General features: G+C 46.3%; 1 long non-coding RNA gene across 1 annotated transcript; it reads left to right on the top strand.

Moving 5' to 3' along the window:
- Window positions 1–471: 471 nt before the first annotated feature.
- LOC120949769 (uncharacterized) lies at window positions 472–3486 on the top strand. The gene is made up of 4 exons (XR_005751062.2): window positions 472–1132; window positions 1206–1279; window positions 1373–1675; window positions 1761–3486. It is a non-coding gene; the product is annotated as an uncharacterized LOC120949769 (long non-coding RNA).
- The last annotated feature ends 11278 nt before the right edge of the window (window positions 3487–14764 follow it).

Below are 14764 nucleotides of genomic sequence, written 5' to 3'. Positions count from 1 at the left end.
GTGTAGTTCGAGCAGTTCATTTCATGCAGTCCTAATAAGTCAAGTAGTTTTATCTATATCCTATGGTTTAGTTCCTTGTAATTCCTGCGTGTTTTCCTATTTGAATTCATATTTGAAATATTAATATTAACCCAAAAACCCAAAAACGGTGTCTCTTCGACCAATGAGTTACCCACTCACGCGAGCCCTCCCCCACCCCACCCGCAACGCACGGTGCGCTCTGCAGCACGGTGTGTTTGTGTTCTTTCGAGCCATGCCTCCAACACATCAAAAGCTTGTTGTTTTTCGCTTTCTTTCATACATTACCACGATCGCAAATACGCACTTATTATAAAAGCAAACACAAACACGGTCATTTTTGGTTACATTAAACACTTTATTGAAACTTAATGTAAACTTTCGTCGCACATTTAAAACCTGACAAAAACGCACATCATGTCGTCGTCCTGCTAAGTACGACCTCCATCCAGCAACCTCGCATCAACGCACAAACACTGCGCGCGGGACTTAGAACGAAACGCGCACAACCATCTCCGACAAAGCGTCGCGCTGTACTGGTGGTTTTGTACGCGTAGGAGGGGGGACATACGGAGCGATGGTTCGATGCTGTAGTATAAGCAAGACAACACGATGTGACGAGCAGCTCCAAGTTGAGCTCGCTGAAAGAAGACACATATTCACAGACGGCTCGTCAACCCGGCAAACAATGCGAGGGTTGGTGAGGTACCTCTCGCTCTAATTTCTCTAGTCTAGTCTAGTTGCCTCGCTTCCTCCTATAGCGATTCTGTCGAGCTGAGCTTTCACGTCCCTCACCACCGATCTCCTTCCTACCCCTCGCCTAAGATCGTCTGACGTCTCGCCTGACACCTTTCGTTGTGTTGGTGCTATGCGGCTGCTGTCACTGTAGAAGTCAGGTTGTGTGTGTGTAAAAAAACGTAAACAGTGTTGTTGGCTGATCAATTTTGGTAAGTTTTTTAATAATTAAGTTCTTAATTTTACGTAAGTAAGTGCCATTTTAGCTAAATTAAGTGGTAGAAGTCCTGCCCAATGCGTGCTGGCTCCGTCGGAAGCGGTACGTGCATGTACCGGCGTAGGAAAGTGGTGTGGTGAACAACACAGCACAAGGCAACGGGTAAGTGTTATCCAGCGATTATCATGATTAAGAAACATTATTTTAATAGAATATGGCCACTTTTAACTTGCAGATATAATGCAGAAACGATATGGGCCTGCGGCAGGTGTTTGCGACTGTGCGCTGTGTATGATTGTGTATGATACGGTAAGTTGTAAGTGGGCCACGAAAGAAGAAGAAGATTGTTTGGTGAAGCTAGGGATTAGGATGCTAATCACGGTGTTAATTCCTTTTTTGCAGCCAATTTTCCTCTATCCTGGAACGTGGGCTTACGAGGAACCATTTAAGAACATCCTCCGGAAGCTGTACGGCGACGAGTCGGGCTCTACCAGCACAACACGCTAGAGGCCCAGCCGGCACCGGGTGCCCCGATTGCGCCGTGAGACGGTGTCGAGCGCGCTCGTTAACAACGTTCGGGGCAGGAATTCAACCCTTCGGATCTGCATTATCCGCTGTCCCACAATAGCTGCAGCAGCAACAGGACCGAACCGACCGCACTACTGATTGCGGTCAAATTTCCTGGCAGGAGAAAAAACCCCACAAGTGAGTTACTTCTAGATGCACTATCGCTACATCTGGATCTGTTGTTTTATCTTCCCTCTAAAGCAAATGTTTTATATTCCCTCAGGTGTATCGATTTCATCGACGGCCGCTCGCTGGCAGCACCAACATGCCACCGAATAACCCCAGAAAGGCGACAAACACTCATCACAGTGGCGACAGTGGCAAATTGTTAACGTGAACCCACTTCCGCCCATCTACACGACATCGCGTTAATAGTGTTATTGTGTAAATTGTAAAAAAAAATACGTTAATGAGTTAAGATTAATCTTAAGTGCGCTTTAAGGCATACATCGATATGCCTAATTTTAGGTTAAGTGTTTTGAAATGCGCGTGTGTGCGAAGGGTCGAAATGAGCGCTAAGCAAACTAAGCGGCCGCGTAGGGCCCCGTGGTCTTGAGGGGGCCCAAAAAAGGAACTCACCCCCCATTCGCAAGTTAAATTGCTATTAAATCCTTCACTAGTTTAGAATATTTCCCTGCTAGACGCTTAAACCAATCTTACATTTATGTGACTGATTAGGGCCTCCACTCGTATGTGTGGGTTTTGCACAACATTAAAGATAAATAAATTTAGTTTATATTATCATAAAACACTACGCATTTTTAAAGGGGGAATGAACATGATGACATATATTTAGTTTGTTAGAAGGTTTGTATGCACGTTCACTAGTTTATTTTATCTGGATTCTTTGCGGACTGCTTTTCGAATGCGCATGTCGCTTTGCCTCGTCTTGTGTTTTACAAACCCCAACAGCAAGGATGCGGCTAGTCTATCATTGGATTAACCTGGTGGATCTGGTAGCTTGTAGCGCACCATACTCGCCAGTCCGCGATGGGTTGGCCATGTCATGGTAGTGAACGATCCAGCCCATAGTCGTTCGCAAAGACAGACAAAAGGAAGCTGTTCATGGTGTGTCAAAAAATGTGTAACAGATGGTAGAAAATGGGTACCTGCGGGTGAGAGAGTCTGTTTCTAATGTTTTATTATCAGTTGGTGACACGTTCAAATGGATGTGCACAGATCACGGCCCGATCCTGAGGGCTCACCGTTGAAAAAGGCGCTGTCAGCGTGTGATGTCCTCAATGAGGATCTTGACACGGAACCGAGAGTGGCCATTCTCCCCCTCCCCCCGCATGTGTTTTTGTATGTGGCTTTCTTCTTCTTCTTCCTTATGTAGGTGGCTTTATAATCATGTTTTAAAAGAAATAAACCAAAGAGCTGTTGAACGACGTTTATGCGTTGTTTTGTCGCACATTTTGTGTAATTTTTTATGCGGACACGGAAATAAAAATGAACTGGATGCATTTCAGATGTAAGGGTTGTAAATAAAGGATACATACAGTGGCGGATTAAGGGTATCGGGGGCCCTAGCCGGTAAGACGAATTGAGGCCCCCTGTAAATGGTAAATGGTGGGCCGGGAGGAGGGGGGGGGGGTGTTAGCGGCATTAAACTGGCTGTTGGGAATTTGAACGCCGTCGGGGGGCCCTACGATCATCAGTCACAGGCTCTAAAATTGATTCGCCAGCCTCGGGGCCCCAACGTCCATCCTTCCGGGGGCCCTTGTCGCTAGTACTCTGTCCATACGGCATACTATAGAATGGCGATCTACGGGGTCCCTTAATCGGCGGGGCCCCAGGCGACCGCCTAGTCCGCCTACCGTTAGATCCGCCACTGGATACATAAAGGATGATAATATCATGCCCGTCATAGGTTCAAGCCTCATATAGACGGTCCCCTCGTAGTAAGGACTGGCCAGCCGGGTGTGTGGTACTAAAAAGACGCAAAAGCTTGCATTGGCTGGCATGACCAGGTAGATGGATACGGCAAATAGAAGAAGAAGAAACAGGAAAATGGAAAGCAGCAGTCTGTAGAAGCTTCGGTTGAGACCTTTGCTGTTAAAGAAGAGGGAAATGTCGTTGCATGTGGATGGAATGATGAGGTTGTGGGTGGTTCGGGTGATGAATGGTTGCGAGCGGAGATGAATGAATTGGCGAAGCCAGTTTACCTCTTTCCATGCGTTGTATGAGGAATCAATGAAAATAGTCAAATCGTATTTGAATTATGGGTCAATTTTCGGGAATATCAGGAAAAAAAATGCGACATTTTTTAACACATGAGTACATTATCTCATATGGCCGTTAAAACCAGCTTACATCGGGTTGAGATCACCATTGGAGTATCACACTTGATAAAAAATCAAATTTCCGGTACGGAATTATTCCTTCACTTTCGCTCGTTTGAAATTGGCTTCATAACCGTTGATCGACATGGCGATCAAATGGCCACATCAGAAACGGCACGGAACGGCAACCACCAGCATAGCACAAATATTGCTTCAACACCAGAATTGATCGGCTCTCGCATCGTCAAGGTCACAGGTAAAACCAAATACACTACATATATATGTACCAATCGCCAATTCAAGATACAACTACAACCCTACCATATACCAGTACCAGCTGATGAGCTATCGCACACAAGCGAGCGGCGCGCGAAAATAAGAGGAAGGGGCTTGAAGGAAGAGAAGACAGGGGAAGGCACCGGGAGAGAGAGTGTGTGTGGTCAAAATTTTTGGCCATTTAAATTTTGTCCACCAACACCGTTGCATTTCGGAGCTTTTTTCTTGCCAGAAAGAGATAGCCATACCCTTGACATACAGCTGTCTCGCTCATATGACATTTCCATGGCTCGCAAGCTCTTTAATGCGAGGGCTCTGGAGCAGTGAACTTGTATGGCGTGCGAGCCCTCGCGCGCCCTCGCAAATCGCTGTCACTTGCACTGCGGGAAAGCACGGTATTTGTATTGGTCGGCCTCAGCACAATTTTTCGATCGAAAAAATTCGATAGATCCGGCTGTCATTTTGGTGTCATTTGACACTCATTTCGCCGCCAAGGTGTTCATTTTACTGGTCTTTTTGAAAACTGGTATACCATGACACTCACGAGCAAAATGAACTATGCTACAAAAATTCGATCGTGCCGCTTTGTATGGGGCAAAATCCGCGACGCATTGAGCTGCGGAAATTATCGAATATCAGAAAAATAACGTAAATCAAGGTTGATGTTTTAGAAAAACGTTATGTAAAAGCAAGTTGGTAAATGTGTTGGTTCTTTTTCAATATTTTGGGTGATAAAACATTATTTATAAATGATTTAAAAATTGTTTACTTGTTGGGCCAATTTCATGTAGGGGTATAAAAGAAATAGTTATACTGTCAGTTTTACGTGAGCGCCTATCGATTTTTTTCGATCGAAAAATTGTGCTGAGGCCGGGTGTTAGTGAAGCGCGCGTGTAAAACAGAATGCGAACTCTCATCGCAGCGCGTTACTCCTTGCTTCCTCAAGCTTCCTCATATCCCTCGGCCTGAATCACTCAAAATTTGGGGTCTCATTGTTTGCGTGGTAGTGGTGGGCGTTACGGAGCGCATCAACGGCTCCGGAGCCGGCTCCGGACTAACGGCTCCGGAGCCGGCTCCGACTTTTTCTCGGAGCCGGCTCCACTCCGATGGCTCCGGAGCCGGCTCCGCACAAACGGCTCCGGAGCCGGCTTCGTACCAACGGCTCCGGAGCCGGCTTCGTACCAACGGCTCCGCACCCACGGCTCCGCACCAACGGCTCCGTAGCCGGCTCCGGACTAACGGCTCTGCACTCACGGCTCCGTTCCAACGGCTGCGGAGCCGGCGACGAATCAACGGCTCCGGACCAACGGCTTCGGACTAACGGTTCTATAGAGACATCATTGTATGATAACGTAATAAAAAAACGAATATATATTCTCGCATGTGTGGAAGCTAACACACGATATGATTGCAGTATTGACATACATGACGTTGTGTAACATTCGTTAGTCTCGTCTGTCTTAACAATATTCAAAACTAATCGATTTTTTTTTAGATAAATGCTTTTAAACATGATGTACTCCGCTATTTACGGATTTCCTCGATTGAAACTTCATTGAAAAAGTTCTTATGGTCCTTTGTGTTAAAACCGGCTCCGGAGCCGTTGGAGCGGAGCCGTTGGTGCGGAACCGGCTCCAAAGCCGTTGGTGCAGAGCCGGCTCCGGAGCCGTGGGTGCGGAGCCGACTCCGGAGCCGGCTTCGAAATTGTCTGGAGCCGGTAGGAGCCGGCTCCGGCTTCGGAACCGCTTTGCCCATCACTATGAAACAGAAAGTACACTTTCACAACACATTTAGAATCTATCATACTCATGAATGGCGTCGTACTGCAAACTACCGGGTCGAGCCAGGCTGCGGGAAAATTGTTGACAATCTGCGTTGTTAAATTCTTACCTGTCTATCCACGCATTGCATGTGCGTCTGTGCACACTGTTTATTTCCTTCAAACTTTACCAAAACACACCAGCGCACAAGACTTTGAACGAAATGCGCACCAACGCACAAACACTGCGCGAAGGACTTAGAAAAAAACGCGCACAACCATCTCCGGCAAAGCATCGCTCTGTACTGGTGGTTTTGTACGCGTAGGAGGGGAGATGGTTCGATGCTGTAGTGTAAGCGAGACAACACGATGTGACGAGCAGCTCGAAGTTGTTGAGCTCGCTGAAAGAAGACACATCCCAATTGACATTTTCGAGCACGAATAATCGGGAATTCGAGCAAATTCCCTTAAACTGGAGCCTTAAACTTCCCTTAAACTGCACCAGTTTAAGGGAATTTAGAAAAAGTCCTTTAAAATTAACTGTGAAGCGGCTTTTACGTTACTTTCTTCTAGATTCCCTCGGAAATGATGTTTCCTATCGTCATAGTCGGCCATGTTCCCATTTTATACATAAATAATATCCATTTTTTGTAAAATAACGTCACACAAAATTAGCTTTTGTTTTTCATCAAAAAACCATAGCTATGAATGAAAAATGAGCTATGAGCTCGACGGCATGGTCCATCGATAGAGGAACGTCTATTTTACGAACACACAAAATCTTGGCGCTTTCAACACACTTGATCACACACAAATCCACAATTTCAAGCGTATCGAGTACTAATCGAGCAGATATGGGAAGACAATTTCGAGCAAATGTCACTTGGGATATTCACAGACGGCTCGTCAAAGCACGGTATTTGCATTGGTGTTAGTGAAGCGCGCGTGTAAAACAGCATGCGAACTCTCATCGCAACGCGTTTCTCCTTCCCAAGGACGCAAAAACCGAGGCGGCCTGTGTAATCTGAGCTCCCTACAGCTCTCAGTCAGTCCAGAACTTTCCCTATGGAAGGATGTACTGAAGTGAGGTGCGATTTCTTGTGCGACGTACTTTGCTCATTTACGTTTTGTGCCGTGTTCCTTCTTCCTCAGTTATGGAATGATTTATCCTAGCAAATTGTTGAGGTAAGTTTCTTGCTGTGTGCTTGTACAGGTACATTCAACTAACCCTTGGCGTCTAAAAAGTTACAGGTGTGTGCGCTATTTATCAACGACTACCTGCTAGCCTCGTCAACAATGTTCAAAGTGAGCGACGGAAAGAAAACGTTTTCCAGTTTTAAAATATTAAGGTAAGTTTTGATGTAATCCTATGCGCAAAACTCTCCTTAGTAATACATACTACTAACATTCATTATTGCTTCATTGTCTGCGCCTACACGCGAGGTCCAAAACAGCCGAAGTCATACAAAATCATGAAAAAGTCTGCGCCCTTTTGTTGCGGCGTCCTCGTGAAGTTTACCGAGCCGAACCGAATAGTTGAGGTTCGATTCACATGTGTGCGTATCAGGTAGCAGCATTTGCTCTGCTTACCTGCCGTATGCCGCTGTGATACCGAGCGAGACGCATAGGCAACGCGTCTAGAGGACATGTGTAGCCGTGAGGATTTTTTTCTGTGTCTTTTTTGCCTTATTGTTGCCTTTAGATCCTGATGAGTGAAGCATGCATACCTTTCGGGTACGTTCGGGGTATAAGCTCTGTACCTCTCATGTTAATGGTGAAGATAGAATCGTATGCCATCGGCTCTGCATTCGGGCGTGGGCAGGCCCGTGGACTCCGTCTGTTCGCACGCATTGAGCCCCCGGTGAGGACGTCATTACTTAACAGAAGCCGATTCAACACGCGCAGCTCCTGTTCATGACGTCATCACTAAACTGAAGCCAGCCAAACACGCGCAGCCCGGATGGTACAGTATTGGACAATAAGATAGGACCCTAATTTTTCATCGCACCGTGCACTTGTTTTACCACGTTACTTGTGTGTGTGTGTGTGAGTGTTTTTTTTTTTGTTTTACAAGGAGGGGGAATCTTCGAAAGACTCCCGTTGTCGCACGGGTGTTGACATGGGATTCTTACCCAGTAAACCCCCTCCTTGGGCCATATACCCTTCTCCATGGGTTCACCTTTCGGTATGCTTCTTGGGGAAGGGCTTATGCATTAGCATTGCATCCTCGCTATTGCACAATGAACCAGAGTTCGCGAGACAGATCAAAAGTACTATCAAACTGTGTGTGTGTGTGTGTGTGTGTGTGTGTGTGTATGTGTGGGGGGGGGGGGGTTGTCTGAAAAACGTAGCTTGTCATTATGTCATATTGCGTTGAAAGTATTCTGATAATGTGTGTTATCATGTGAAACATCGTGCGTTTACACTTGGATAAAAGCTTAAGTTTGCATCGACAGCAGCGCTTGTTCCTCGGACGACAACGCAGGTGTGCTGTTTCATGAATGTGTATGCGACACCGGTGCGAAATGGATACGCGCACAAGAGCAATGAACTCGGCATTCCCTCACAGGTGTTTCTCCACGCCTCCCGTACATTGAGCTGGCGCGCGGTTGTTCTTTTCAATGGGCGTTTTGTTTCATGAGCGCGGCCGTATTCTGTTCTCGATTTTGAAGAGAAGACGCTTACTCGCGTACTCTTTGTTAGTTTTTATCCATACGCTTTTTTTGCTGCTCGACAACGATGTAATTCATCGCGTATAGAAGTAGAACGCAGGCAGAGCACGGGATCAGCCGTGTCCATGTTTTTAACCAGCGCGTTCTTGACGGTCCAAGCAAGCAATGTTAGTAACAATGGGTCGAGGTAAACATTGTACTGATTATCAGCGCCATATCATTAACCGAATGGCGGCTGCTGGCATTAAGTGCGGAACGATCGAGTTCGTAATGGAACGATCGCGCACTTTTGTGGCATACGCGCTTCGGACAACCGAAACGTGCTGAGACAACCGAAACGCGCTTGGACAACCGAAACGCGCAAGTCAACCGGACGTTCTCAGAAGACCACGGCGAAAGAAGACCGTAAAATTGTTAAAATATCGTAGAAACACTGATCGCGGGGGCGTTGGTCCTGCTAATTACAACAAAAACCTAACCCAAAACACAAAAAAAAACTACTACCAAATCTATCCGAAACGACATACTTGTGAAACAAACACACACCAATACACATTCAAATATACACACACACACACACACACACACACACACACACACACACACACACACACACACACACACACACACACACACACACACACACACACACACACACACACACACACACACACACACACACATACATACACACACACACATGTAGACACACACATACACACACATACACACACATGCACACACACAAACACACACACACACACACACACACATTTACACACACATATACACACATGCAAGCACACACAAACACAAACACACAAACCACACATAAACCTGTCCCAACGGGTGCATGCTGCGTTGAAAACACTAGGGTCCTATCATTCTGTCCGATACTGTACCCCGAGCGCGGTAAGAAGAAGGAAGAACCAGAGGAGAAAGAACGGTAAATTTGGAAGGGGTAAAGCGTTCTGCCGTCTACACAGCGGGAGTATGCCAAAACACTTGTGGGCTCTTTCGACAAGACTGCAGACGAGAGCTTCGTGGAGAGCTTTTGTAAAGAGCTCAGATTACACAGCCCGTCGTCGGTTTTTGCGTCCTTGGGTTACACAGGCCGCCATCGGTTTTTACGTCCTTGGGTATTCGGGAATATTTCAATTCTTGATGGTGCGTGCTGGGCGAAATGCTTGATCCACCGATGGTGCGTGCTGTTGGAAGAGAAACACTTGCTGTTTGATGCGTTTGCCTGAGGAATGAAAGATAAATCAAGAATTAGAATGGTGAACAAAACTAGTAATATTTGAAACTTACCGATCAGGAAGATATTTTATGTTAAATGGTGACTCTGTTTCACTTGCTTTGATCTTCACTTCAAGTCCGATTCACCTGCTTTGATCTGTTATCAGGAGCTTTGGTAATGAAATAGCTAGGTGTAATGGAAAATAATAGAAGAATAAACAAACATTAAAAGCAATACGATTGTTAGAACACAAACATCATTTGGAAGATTCTTCTTCTTATGCATACACTTACCCGTAGATCATGTTGCAAAACATACTGCATTTACGCCTGCGTTGACATCTTTCACGATTTACTTAACCACTTTTCTATAAACATTTTATAATTTTCACTGCATCTTCCGGCACCGATCCTTCCCAAATGAAATTTGCATTCGTTCTGGCAATGAGTTTCGAACGATCAAAACACAACGCGAGAGTGAAGAACACAAAGTAAATGGCACTATGTACAAGTAATGATCATATGGTCATAATAAAGTATAATGGAATTTATTTTACTTCCAATAAATTGATTTTATTCTGATTTACATTTCAAATATTGTTATCAGCCTAGTTGTGAACGTTTAAAATTTTGATGAAGTGAAAAAATCATTATCAGATAAATGAACCGACAATCGATGCATTTTGACCATATCAAATTATGATCGTCTTTACACATAGTGTCATCTCTTGCGCTTCAGGGTCTCTCGCTCAGAGCAAAAATTCTCCCATCTTCGCAACGGTGGGAGCGTTCAGCTGTGGAGGGCGGGAGGAGTGCGAGTGTGTGTCTCATGCACACAGCGAAATTTTGGTCAACACCTCGATGGTGGGAGCGTTTTTCCATGGGATGGGGTAGTGGAGTGCGAGTGTGTCGCATGATTCCTTTAAAACTAGGGCCATTCGATTCTTCTTATCTGTCGTAATAACCGTAAGTTATTAAGATCTGCTATGGCTGTCATCCGTATGGATACCACTGAGTTTTTGGTTTACCAGGGAGTTTATTGGACCCATATACCATATATAGGTACTCCCCGATACATGCTTTAGCTGACCCAGTAAACCTGGTTTTACCCAACATAGTATTATTTTACGATTAAGCATTATAAGTTGTTAATTCAGGTATCTGAGTACACATTTCTTTTATTTATGTGTTTGTATTAGTGATGTGCTGTATGGAGCGCACCCACGGTTCCGATCCGACTCCGACTATTGTTAGTTCGATTCCTACTCCGGCAAAATGGAACCACTAGATCCGCTCGGAGTCGGAGTCGTTCGGAGTCGTCCGGAGTCGACCGGAGTCGTCCGGAGACGACGACTCCGAACGACTCCGAACGACTCCGAACGACTCCGACTCCGGGCGACTCCGGACGACTTCGAACGACTCCGACGACTCCGAATGACTGTGAACGACTCCGAACGACTCCGAACGACTCCGGGCGACTCTGGACGACTCCGGACGACTCCGAACGACTCCGGACGACTCCGAACGACTCCGAACGACTCCGGATGACTCCGACTCCGGGCGACTCCGGGCGACTCCGTACGATTCCGGACGATTCCGAACGACTCCGGATATTGCAGCGCGGACCTACCTTCCGGAGTCGATTCCGAATTTATCGGAGTCGGATCGGAGTCGACATCGGATTTTTGCCAACTTTACCCATCACTAGTTTGTATCATTGACTATAGCCGGTCTCATGGTACAGTCGTCAACTCGTACGACTTAACAACATGCCCGTCATGGGTTCAAGCCCCAAATAGACCGTGCCGCCATACGTAGGACTGACTATCCTGCTATCGGGGGTTATCCAAAAGTCACTGAAAGCCAACCCGACAAGTGGTACAGGCAGGCCTTGACCGACAACGGTTGTTGAGCCAAAAAAAAAAAATATTATGTATTTAAATAATCTTAAGCTATGTACACGTGCAAGACAAACACACGGTGGCAAGCGAGCCACGGAGTCATGTTCCAACAGGAACCGAACTAGAAGCAGGTTTCCAGGACAGCCGGCGCATCGGTAGATCGCGAACGGTACCTCCACGTGGGGTGTTATATTGATTGAACACCTACCAGCATTACGCATTATTATCATGTTACATAACGAGAAATTACAGTACTATAGTACTACTACACCTAGAACATCGCATAGATTGTTGCTCATTTATTAGCATCGGTAAAGAAAAAGGTTAAGCAAATATTTCATTTCAGGGAACGGTCAGAACCTCGTCGCATGCGTAGTAAAAACGATAGCGAGTTATAAGCGAGCAATCTATACACAGGTATAGAAACTGTATAAGTATATTAAATTATATTCAGTATATTGCGTCGATATTCCATAACGCATTAAAAAATTATAAGCCTTCATAGTCGCTGATTACCCGTGTAGCTCGGTTGAATGGAATATGATGTTTTTTTGATTGCCGGTGACAGGGTTCATAGAAGCTCCGGCAAGATTTCAAGTGCTTGATATAAACGGAGAAGTGACACATATGGGTAAGCAAAGACATGCTGTATTTTGTATTTGAACACTTGAATCTGGAGGGTGTAAATGTATGTTTAAATAAACATAATTCATTTTGTACTGAGCGCCGAAACGGATTTCGTCGAACGTAATCCATGCTCTGGCCGATTATCTCACTATATATAAAATCGAAAATCGCCACAATGACGTGAGAGTTACCATTCAGCGAGAGAGAGAGAGAAAGCGGTGAGAGCAGAGCTCTCTTAGCAACGAGCGTTGCTGCGGAAGGAATTGCTCCATGCCACACTGCCAGCCTGCGGGAATTGAGGGCAATGGTTACTTAGATTTTTTGTTAACACAAACCGATTTGAAAACACATGGTATTGGATATAATAAACAATTAATTAAATAAATAAAGATGAAAATTAGCCACAATATCACAGGGATTTTTTGCAAAAGATGCATCCAACCCCGGAAAGGTAGCATGGCGACCCTCACCGATGCGGAGAAGGAAATCGGTAAAGTTTTGTGGATCGTTTGCACTCCACGCGGTTGATGCAGTTTGGACGCGCATATTGACATGCAATCTCAATACCTTAAATTGCTCCCACAATGCACTCTTTTTTAAACACTGCTGGATAACCTGTGCATCTGTACCTTTCGGGACGATTGGAAGAATCTGTCGAAAATCGCCACAGAGTAGCAAGACCTTACCGCCAAACGGCCTATGCACACACACGATGTCTTGTAGAGTACGGACGACAGCTTCAAGAGCGTAGCGACTGCTCATCGAAGCTTCGTCCCAGACGATGAGTGCTGCTTGCCGCATCAGGTTCGCAAGGGATGATTGTACGGGTATATTACACGTACTGTTTTCGTCAAGTGCCAGAGGTAACTTAAAGGTCGAGTGCACCGTTTTACCTCCCGTCAAGAGTAACGCTGCGATACCACTTGAGGCTGCAGCAAGGGCAATCTTTGACTGGCGGCGCGTATAAGCCAGAATCTTCTCTAGAAGGAATGATTTTCCGGTACCTCCTGGTCCATCCAAGAAGAACAGTTTGCGATGTTCTTCGGGTAAGCCTTCGAATTCCGATTCGTGACGATCCACCGCTGCTGTTACGACATCGTATACCAAACGCTGTTCGACATTTAGCAGATGCAACGATGCTAGTGTTTCGTCAAGCGTGTTGATGGAGTACGAACGCTCCGCATCTATGTGAATGTTGACACTGGTTTGATCGGACAGTAGTTGATCTATTGGTATAAATTGGTGAAAATCGGCTAACTGTGGCATACCCGAGATGCTGGTGAGCGTTTTTGATGGTGTGCTTTCCCGTAAGTATTTTTCGATTAGACGGAGAGCCTGAAACTGTTCCAGTGCACGCAGTATACGATTTTGATCAGATTCTTCCGATGTGTAGCGGTCACGATGCTGCCAATGAAAGTCTTCGCACAGATGATCCACGTATGTGTCCCATAGGCGGCGAGGATTCTGTGCCAATCCTTGAGAAAGGATACTTACTTACTTACTTATCCGGCGCTACAACCGCTTTGCGGTCTTGGCCTGCCTCAGGAGTGTCCGAAACCGCTCACGGTCTCGCGCCTTCGTCTGCCAGTCCGTTATCTCGGCCTTAATGGCGGACGCCTCCACGCCATCTTGCCACCTCAATTTGGGCCTACCACGCCTCGTCTGTCCTTGTGGACGGCCTAAAAAGACTTTACGGGCTGGGTCGTCCGTTTCCATGCGTACAACATGGCTAGCCCACCGGAGCCTGGAGAGCTTAATACGCTGTACGACAGTGAGGTCGCCGTACATCTCGTATAGCTCGTCATTATAGCGGCTCCTCCATTGTCCTTCCACAAAAAAGGATAACTGCAAACAAATTGCGCAACTGGGAAGGCATTTGAAATGTGACGGCTTCTTGCATGGCCCGATCCCATTCGAGATCGTCTTGAAATAGTCCAGCCATTGTTGCTGCTTCTTGGTAGCTCGCAAACACAGTTCCGTCGACAGTCCGCAGGTCCTCGAATGAAGTTTGCTACCTTTGCGGTAGCACAGCAACAATCGTAGGCAATACCGTTCCATTTGTGACATAGGTCGAATGGCGATTCAGGCAACGAAACTGGTGCCGGTGAGCACGAACAGGAAGAGGAAGATGTCATTTGCTACGACAAAGCAAAGTCCTTCTTCGACAACATTTCGTGCGAGGCGGTCGAGCGCGCGAAGGGAAAGCAGCAGCGTACGGATTGGCGCCAGGAGCGCAAACTGAACACGGAAACATTCGGCGTCGGGTCGACCAGACGCGGCGGATACAACCGACGAGGTGGTTACTTCCACCGTGCCATCAACTACCATCGTGGAGGAAACAACTATCGCGGTGGTAACAACTACCGGGGCCGCAGTGGAAACCGCAACAATCAGTTGAACGGTGGCAACGGCATGTCGCATAACCGATCGGGCGGACAGCCATTCGACCAACCACGATACAGAACTCTCTA

The sequence above is a fragment of the Anopheles coluzzii genome, chromosome 2 (assembly GCF_943734685.1).
Source record: "Anopheles coluzzii chromosome 2, AcolN3, whole genome shotgun sequence".
Taxonomy (NCBI): domain Eukaryota; kingdom Metazoa; phylum Arthropoda; class Insecta; order Diptera; family Culicidae; genus Anopheles; species Anopheles coluzzii.
This window is presented reverse-complemented; position numbering and strand designations above follow the sequence as displayed.